Here is a 9,626-nt window from a genome sequence, read left to right as displayed (position 1 = left end):
GATCCTTGACTGCCTCCTACCAAAACTTCCTACTATTCAAGAATTAACCTTAGCAGTACTGCAGCTTTTAATAAGGGTTAACAGGACACTACCTCTTGAAAGAGAGGCACCTAACTATGCAGCTGCCCAGGTGCCCATTTTTCTCCTAGTCTTCTACAGTTTAAAAACAAAGTCATCTGCAATCCACTTCTTCAGCCTTTGCTTCACCTCTTTGAGTCACTTACGTACTACAGTTTAGAAGTGCAGCAGCTTGGCTCACTGTAGGGACCTGCTTTGTACATACACTTGCTGCAGGTGTGCCCTGAAGTGATCCACCTTTGTGTGCCTAAATAAGCTTCAGTTTCCAGAAAGGAAGTGTATAATTGGCTTGCAGCTTTTGGAGAAATGGAATAGCTTCTGCTGATGGGATCAATCATGTTTAATCAAGGTGACCAACTGCATCTCTCTCCATCTGCTTTCTCCTGGTTCCCTGTTTAGTTCAAGTGTTTCACTTAGAAAATTGCAATCAGCATTAAAGATGATGATTTTCACTCTATGTTAAAGCAGAGATACATAAATTCTTAGACAACTGTGAAATAAATTTGATTGTCCTTGCTTTACCACTTCAGACTAACTGCAAGCCATCATGGCTTAGTTCATGTTCTGGATCACACCTTAAAAAGAAGAGGAAACATGCAGACAGAAACACACATGTAGTTAGAGAGAAATGATTAAATTGCATCCAACAGTAGTTTATTCATTATTTTTGCAAGAAGAAATATATTAACCATTGATAAGTATAGAATCATAGAAAAATTAAGGTTGGAAAAGACCTTCAAGATCATCTGGTCCAATTATCCCCCTACCACCAATGTCACCCACTACACCATGTCCCTGAGCACCACGTCCAACCTTTCCTTGAACACCCCCAGGGACGGTGACTCCACCACCTCCCTGGGCAACCCATCCCAATGCCTGACTGCTCTTTCTGAAAAGAAATGTCTCCTAATTGTTTTAATTCTTGAAGAGTAGTGCTCTTTGTTCAATTCTTTAATTGTAGAAGAGTAGGGGCGTGACGTTTCCATTTTTCCACTCACCAGGGACATCGCCTGACCGCCAGGACTTTTCAACTAGGATGGAGAGAGGCTTGGCAGCTACATCAGCCAGTTCCCTCCACACCCTGGGATGCATGTCATCAGGCCCCATAGACTTGCACCTGTAGATTCACCAGGTGGTCTCGAGCCTGCTCTTCCCTTACAGTGGGTGGGACTTTGATCCCCCAGCCTCCATCTATGGGTTCAGGGAAATGAAAGACTTGAGAAGCCCGCCTACCAGTGCAGGTGGAGGCAAAGATGTTGCTGAGTACCTCAGCCTTCTCCACATCTGTCGTTGCCCATTACTCAGCTATAGAAACTCACTCCTAATATAAGAAATTAGCCACCCATAATCACTTACACATTCTTATTTTCACCCCTCAACCTATTTTCATAAATGTTAAAGGTGCATGGTGGCCCTCAGGGACTCCTCCTGTCACCCCAGCGCAGCAGCCCGAAGGGAGTTGGGTCCTCTCTTGTGCTCTTCCTCGAGGCTCTGTGCAGAAGGGCTGCCACCTCTCGCACAAGGGCTGCCGGATGGGAAAGAAGCACTCACGCAAGCCCTGAGAATCAGCAACAGAGTGGTTTATTGCCTGGATGTCTTGCAGGTAATCCTGCGGGATGTCTGTGGCGTTCAGTGGCTCCAAGCTAATGCTTGGGATGGATCCTGAGCAATGATGGGTAGGGAGCTTGCCGGGCCCTGCTGCGAAGCTGTTGGTGTTCTCTTATGGCACAGAGCAAAGACCTGCCGGGGTAGTCCCAGGTCTGCTGTGGCCGAGGTGGATCCACTTCCATGGGTTCCTCCGCCTCTTCTTGTGGACCCACCTCCATGGGCTCCATGGTGTTAGGCAGGAGGACAAGCCAGTCCTTGCCTGGGACTGCCCACATGAGATGCCTTCCATCAGGTATGTTTTCAGGCCAGGGTGCCGAACCAGGTGGTCCCCCAGTTCCACATTTAGGCCCCATGCCGCTGTCCAGTTCATTTCGAGGCATGGATTCAACGCTGCCATCTGTTTTATGGCCATGGCTGGGTCCCACGCTGTGTTCTGGCCGATAGGCACACCTCTGCTCCCCACGGCTCTCTGCCTCACGCTCCCACCTTCGCTCCACTCCACCTCTGCACCACTGGTTAGGCCCAGGCCCCCTGCTGCTGTATGTTTGAGGGGCTGGCCTGTTCCCCACATCCCTGCAGTGCCAATGATATAGCTGATACGTGTCTGTGGGCCGGGCACCAGATGTCCCCCGGGCACTGGTGTCTCTTGTGCTGGAGGTGCTTTCCCTCTGCCCATGACACATCTTCCTCTCATTAGCTGCCATCCTTATCGGTGCTTCCTCATACTGCTTTGCTGTCCTCACACGGAGGAGGGCTGCCACTCGCTCCTTTCTCTAGCCTTCCTCCTGCCGCATACGCTGGCTCTCAGAGGACCGAGTAGCTGAGCAAGTGGCGGGCCAGCTACAGGGGTCCAGCCTAAACTTCCCCTGACTCAGCTGAACACCATTCCCGCGGGTCCTATCACTGGTGATTACGGAGAATAGGTCACCTGCCTCTCCACTCCCCCTCACGAGGAAGTTGTAGACTGATGAGGTCCCCCCACAGCCTTCTCTTCTCCAGGCTGAACAGGCCCAGTGACCTCAGCCGCTCCTCATGTGTCTTGCCCTCTAGGCCCTTCACCATCTTCGTCGCCCTCCTCTGGGCACTCTCCAACAGTTTAATGTCCTTTTTGTACTGTGGTGCCCAGAACTGCACACAGTACTCAAGGTGAGGCCGTACCAGCGCAGAGTAGAGCAGGACAATCACTTCCCTCGACCGACTAGCAATGCCGTGCTTGATGCATCCCAGGGGCCCCAGTTGGCCCTCCTGGCTGCCAGGGCACACTGCTGGCTCATATTCAACTTGCTGTCAACCACAACCCCCAGATCCCTCTCTGCGGGGCTGCTCTCCAGTAGCTGGAGAGAAATGATTAAATTGCATCCAACAGTAGTTTATTCATTATTTTTGCAAGTAGAAATATATTAACCATTGCTAAGTATGCTAACGGTTAATGTACACTGGCACTAGTACACGAAGTACACTAGCACTTGGCAAATAGCCGCTGCTGGACAGATTTATTCTTCAACAATTTCTACAACTGCAGCTTCTGTGGGCATAGTTCTCCCCCTGCCCTGAGATGATCGTACATATAAACTCTTTACCCCTGTGGATGTTCAGGATCACATATGCAGGCCTATTATTTAACACTGCCATTCTTTTAGTTATTTTGTCACTTGTGAAAATTTATTTCTACATGCTGTACTTTATTGTGTTCTTGTTGCTCTGGCTATGATGATACCAAACATTACAGGCTAAGCAAGGTCAGTCCTGCTTAGTATTAACTCGGAGAAAAGACTTTAAACAAGCATCTTTACACTGTGTGGTACAACAGAGGCCACTGCATTACTTGTAGCTGGCATTCTGCTTTTTGACTTTGTGTGTTAGAGACTGGTAAACAGTACGAGAAAACCTTGCTTCATTAAAGTAGGCTTTAAAAAAAAAAAAAGAAAGAAACCGGACAAAAAAAGGAAGACTAACAGCTCTGTTCGGTCGCGAGATGTGACAAGTTAGTTCCAAGGAGGTGAAAGCCTCAGCTCCATTAAAATATTATATTTTAATTATATTCTCTATAGCCAACTTTCCTTTGATATTTGCAAAAGACTAATTATACACCACTTTAGCAATACAGTCTACACCTGAGTGATATCTACAAAACAACTGTCCATAAGCACATTTCAGTTTCAGTATTTCAAGCCAGTAGAATCCTTATCCAAACAAAAGTTTATCAACCGGTGGACTTCTTTAGTCTTTTTAGTTAAACCTCACCATTTATAATGCATCCCTCTGTTCTGTTTTCTCATTTGGGCTTCTGTTTAAACGTACTTCACAAATAACAATATTTTCTGATGTGTACATTGATGTAGAGAGTACATCCTTTTTATCCATTATTACCTGTAAGAATTTAGGTACCTGAATACTACATGAAAGTAAGATACCACTGTGAACATCCAACCTAATATAACCTCATACTGTAATCTCTGCATCAAGCCTATGATTTGTGATCAAGCTGAATTTCATTTTAGGTATCAAATGTAAATAATGACTAATCTGAAGTTTCCGTGGGAAGTCGCTTTAAATGGTTAAATTTCTCTTCCATATTAGTAACGCTGACTTCCTTACAGAAGTTACAGAGCGCCACTGACTCCCATTAGTGTCAGCAGCACACTATGTTCATAAATCAGAACAGGCTTAAATTTACATCTTAGAAATGACCATAGACAGCTGTAAAGGAGCGATGACACTAGCAGAAGAGAAACACCTTAATATTTCAAGAATCACTGGCACAGTATAGACACCCTTAGGTGCTTTAGCAAGGGAATGCATCTAATCCAAGCCACAGTATACCTTAAGTGAAGGGATTTCATTAATAAACTGATTAGGTCCACCTAATTACATACTGTTAAACATCTGGGGATCCTTCACACTTAATGTTCAAACAACAATTGAACATTTGTTCAACATTTAAGTTCAAAATGGAATTCAGAATTAAAAATAAAAATCCACAGAGACTTAAGAACTGTAAAAAAGCAGCGCACCAGTGCTTTGACATTATCTGAACATGGCAACAGTAGAAGCAGAACCCCTACACTGACAATTGCTCTATTTTTAAAGTTTACCTTGAAACTTCTTGTCTTTGAAGACTAAGAGAATATTTAATGAGCATTTCTTGACACACTACAAATTTTCATCTTCACAATAAACTGAGTTTTAAGAGACTTCTAGATTTACAGTTCACATAACCTTATGCAACTACATACCACAGCTGCATAAAAATGCAGATAAATCGTAAGGTTAAATCAGTGAGCATTTGATAGCTATATAAAGGCTTTTGAACATTTCACCTGGTGATCTTTTTTTTTTTGATTAAATAACTAAGAGCATATAATATTTAAGTCATACACACACATGGTGGTTAGGTATGTTATGAAGTAACATGCCAATCCAAGAAATTAAAATAAAGATTAGTGCTTTGAATTTTAAATATTTCAGTTTATTCCCTTTTTCCTTCCTTTGAAGAGAATGGTTCCCTCAGCAAGTTGTGCTTCTGGATGAGTTCAAACTAATCTTAAAGTTTCCCCTCTCTCACCAAAGTCTCCCCCATCCCTTGATGCACACCTTTTACTGAGATACAGTTGAGTCACTATTACTAGCAAATGTAAGAAGAGACAGTTTTGTTAAGACAAATTTAGAGTGCATTCTTCAGAAATGCCTAGCTTTTCACCCTTACTCACATAAGTTTATATCAGTCTTTTCATTTCTTTTATCAGTTGCATTGAGAAATATTCAAATGACTAAGGAGGAACCTAAGAATTAGCTTCCTACCATAGCCCCAAACTCCTGTTTTAAGCATTGTTTGGGAATGTCCATGCACTAACGGAAACCATCAAACAGATAATTTGTTTAAATAGAAGACAGTAGTTCTTCCATGCAGCAGCTGATATCAAAGACCTACTAAAAACACTTTCATTACGCAATCAAGCTAGGAGCTAGTTACTGTCACTGGCATATGTGTATAATCACACTGGCCATAGTCCTATGCTATTACCACAGGACCATCCTCAGAATTGAAGTTCACAAAAGGAATTAACAACTTATGTCCAAATCCAACTCTGATAACAAGAAAGAATGGCTCTTTTCAGCATTGGAGTTGTATGTATTTGTGGTAGAGATAGCATGGCTTATTTCCAGGCCTTACATTATAAATGCACAGTTGGTCTGAAATAATTACCAACAGATGCAGTTAAAATTTCCTGATAGTTTTGGTCTCTTTTTTCAGATCAAGTTTCTTCTCTCACCCTATAGTAAGATTTTCTTTCATTGTTATAATATTACCAGGTGTGGAACAATGGCTGTCCTGCACAGGATTATATTCATCACTGTGGTGGTTACACAAATAGGGATTGCAACTTACCAGGCTTTCAGTTAGTCTTTTTGTTTCTTGCTTGTACCCAGACATTCAGAAGTGGTACAGTATTTGTAGAACCATAAAGCCAACGCAGAAAACAAAATACGAAAGGGGAGAGGGATAAGCAGCACTTCCTGTCATAAAGAGCTGAAGAAGCATGCAAAACTCATTCAAAATCTTCCGCTCACAAAAAAGTAAAAACACTCCTTAACTGGGATCCTTAACATCATTAACACTAGATGTACTGTTATGTAAATGAGATTCAATACAGCTAAAGAGAGAAAAGTACACAGCTCTCTCAAATCTGCTCCTTGAAGACATATACACACCTACAAAAATGTTAATGTGGTATGTGCTTATGTAAATGAGCAGAAATGGCTGACAAAAATAATGCAACAACTTTATGTACAGTACATTGTGGTAGATTCTTGATGCAGTTTCTGTGTTAGTTACCATGTCACAAGAATGACAAAACAAAATTAAGTATTTTTAGAAATTGTTATATTCCATTACTTGCAAGTTTCATGTACTTTTAGCGAGGATGCTTTCCCTACCACGAATCTACTTAAAACTGAGAAAATAAAAGAAAAAATAATCCACCTTACCTGCAATTTGCAATTGACCGCAACATAATCCACATAAAATGCATCCTTTTCAATTAAAAGCTGTGAAGCATTTCCATTGATATTGTTACAGCTTTGCTTTGTCATCAAAGCAAATTTCCTAAGAGGCCCATTTATAACAAGTGATGTTCCAGGGTCAGCTCTCCAGTCTGCATCAAAGCTGAACAGAATGTTGTGGCTTCAGAACCTCAGACCATTCGCAGCACCCAAAAACAGTTACCATGCGCTGTGAAGGTGGCAGCTCCGATTCAAACACACAGTTTTGACTTCAGCCTCACATTCCATTAACACTGACAGACAATTAACTTAAGACACATTTCCCCTCCTGCAAAAGGCTGTACTTGCTTGGCTACCAACGCATCAATTTAGTCATTTAAAGCTACTCTTCAGCCTAGTTGTAGTTAACACCTGACATGCACTCTGACCAAGCAACGTGTTCAAGAATATACACCCTACCGCTCAAAAGCTTCCTTCATTTCTATTTAGCAGAATTCCTTCAACCTTCTTCACAATTGTTTATTAGAATATGATTCTAAGCAGCTCCAACTGGAAATATTGGTTTGGCTGATATGAGTGTCTGTACAAACTTAACATTAAAAGCATTCAATGCTCTCATGTTGTATTCCCATTCTTTGCATAGTACAGGTGATTCCACGCCTCATGGTCTACATCCACATCACTTCAATGACTGATGGTCCTCCTTCCTCTTATATATCTTCATGTTGTGTGCTACAGTATGGTAGGGCACAAACCACAAGTAGCCGGCAAAAATTAAGGCACTGATTACTAAATATACTTCCTAAAATGGTGACACCCAGTGGTTTAGCATCTTTCAGCTGCAAGTACGAGAGCTCTTGCCTGGGTCGCAAAAACCTCTAGTCACAACTGATGATTTCCAAATATTATCTTGTGATGAATTAAGCTCTCCCAGCACAACTACTTCCCTTTTCCAGGTATATCTGTATTCTTAATTTTATTCTTCTGCAGAATAAATAAAAATACCTTCTTTAATAACTACAGAGTTCTGTAGTTATTCAATCAGAATACAATCTTTTATAGAGAATACAATCTTTTGTGTCTTTGAGAAAGATCCTTTACTTACAAAGCCTTGGAGTCAGAATTAGAGCAAGATCCCACCATGCTACACCACTATCTGCTGCTTCATGATGGTAAGTCATAGCACACTTTCAGTGGGGTCTGTTATTTTGTTTACACAATTGCACTGACATTTCTGTTACTGCAGAGTCTTGAGTTTTCTTCCCCAAACATTTTGCCTGCCATTCAAAAGCAGCAGGAGGATTTTAAGTAGTATGACATAAATAGTTGCCTTCTGTTGGAAGGCATCTCTAATACAGGTTCCCCAAACTAAATATGCTTGGATCAAAACAAAAAAACACCAAGGTATTTGCAAGTAGATGCAAGTAAGGCATCCACAACAAAAATCTACTGCTGCCTAACTTGGACTTACAGTTGCTAGAAAAAAATCCTTATTGCTTCAGCAGATGTTTTCTTGTTTGAATATTTAATAAACACAAGTTTGTCAGCAAGAGTTTTTCTGGTAGAATTTAATACAAGAATGTTACAGAAGAAATGAGTCTCTAGATATGTAATAGCAAGATTTTAAAATGTTTTACGTATATGTTGGAAGAAAGAGGAAAAAAAGTTTTGCTAAACAATACTGCCAACTAGTAACAGAAAATCTCATTGAACAATTTCACAGTACTGTTGTGTGTAGTCATTTAAGTTAATTATCAAGCAAGTTCAGTTGCACAGACAAGAAACTTTAAAATTCATGAAAGTTGTTTTTAATCTCGTGTACTAGAGATTATATTTGCCTTCAGGAGTTCACATCAAAGGCCAATATACTTTTAACACGAGACTAAGGAATATACAGCAATACAGTGTTGTAGTCAAAACCAAAGAAAACAACAACAAAGAAAGGTTATTTGATCTTTTCCCAAACCAGAATAATTAGACTCCACACATTTGATTGAAATAATGAAATTATATAGTCTGCAGATGGAGATCAAATTACAGTTGTATGAAATAACTTTTAGTCACCTCCAGCAGAGAACACAAAAGTTTGAAAGCCAACGTAACCCTCTCACCCAAAGTATAAACAAGGAGACTCTTTTGCGGTGCAACCTCCGTGCCAGTTACAGATCAGCATGTTTTTGCTTGAAAAACCGAATTCAAATAGCACAACGAACACAGACAGTAGATTCCTCAGAGTGAGTTACAATTTTCCAGGCTGTCACTCAAGACATAATAAAATCTAGAAAGCAAGCCCCAGTTAGGAAAAAAAAAAAAAAGAAAAACTACCTCTTCTATCTCACCATTTTCAAGTGAAGAACGAAGCATTCTTTTGCAATCAGACCCTGAAACACATCTTCTGAACTACCATGTGGGTTTCCTGTTCCACCTTATAATCAGCCCTTGACTAGGAGAAGGCAGTGGCAGCACACCTTGACAGGGAACTAAGTTATAAGAGAGAAAACATGAGAAAACAGCAGCGAACAAGTGCTCATCAGTTCTCTTTATGAATTTTATTTACTAAAACGTTCTTCGAAGGGTTCCAGCATTAAGTTAACAGTTTTATTAGCAACCAATAATTGAGCCTGTACTAGAAAAGTAATGAGACCTCTCTGAGATTATTGCACAAAAAACTGGCAGCAAACCATTAATAACCCTTTGAAATGCACATATAGGTCAGGTTCAGAAAACGAGTTACACAATGACTTTAAAGTACAAAATAAATATATTGTTAAAGAATAGAAACTAAATATAATTGTTTTTATTTAAATCAAGTATAGCAAGAAAATATTTTAATATGGCAAATACCCCAGCACTTGCTGCATACATCCATAATCTAGCTATTTCATCATGAGTGTGATCACATTTCCGCCCTCTCCCCAAAATGTATCATCTTGACA

The sequence above is a fragment of the Anser cygnoides genome, chromosome 6 (genome assembly GCF_040182565.1).
Source record: "Anser cygnoides isolate HZ-2024a breed goose chromosome 6, Taihu_goose_T2T_genome, whole genome shotgun sequence".
In the NCBI taxonomy this organism is placed as follows: Eukaryota; Metazoa; Chordata; class Aves; order Anseriformes; family Anatidae; genus Anser; species Anser cygnoides.
Note: the sequence above shows the minus strand (reverse complement) of the source record.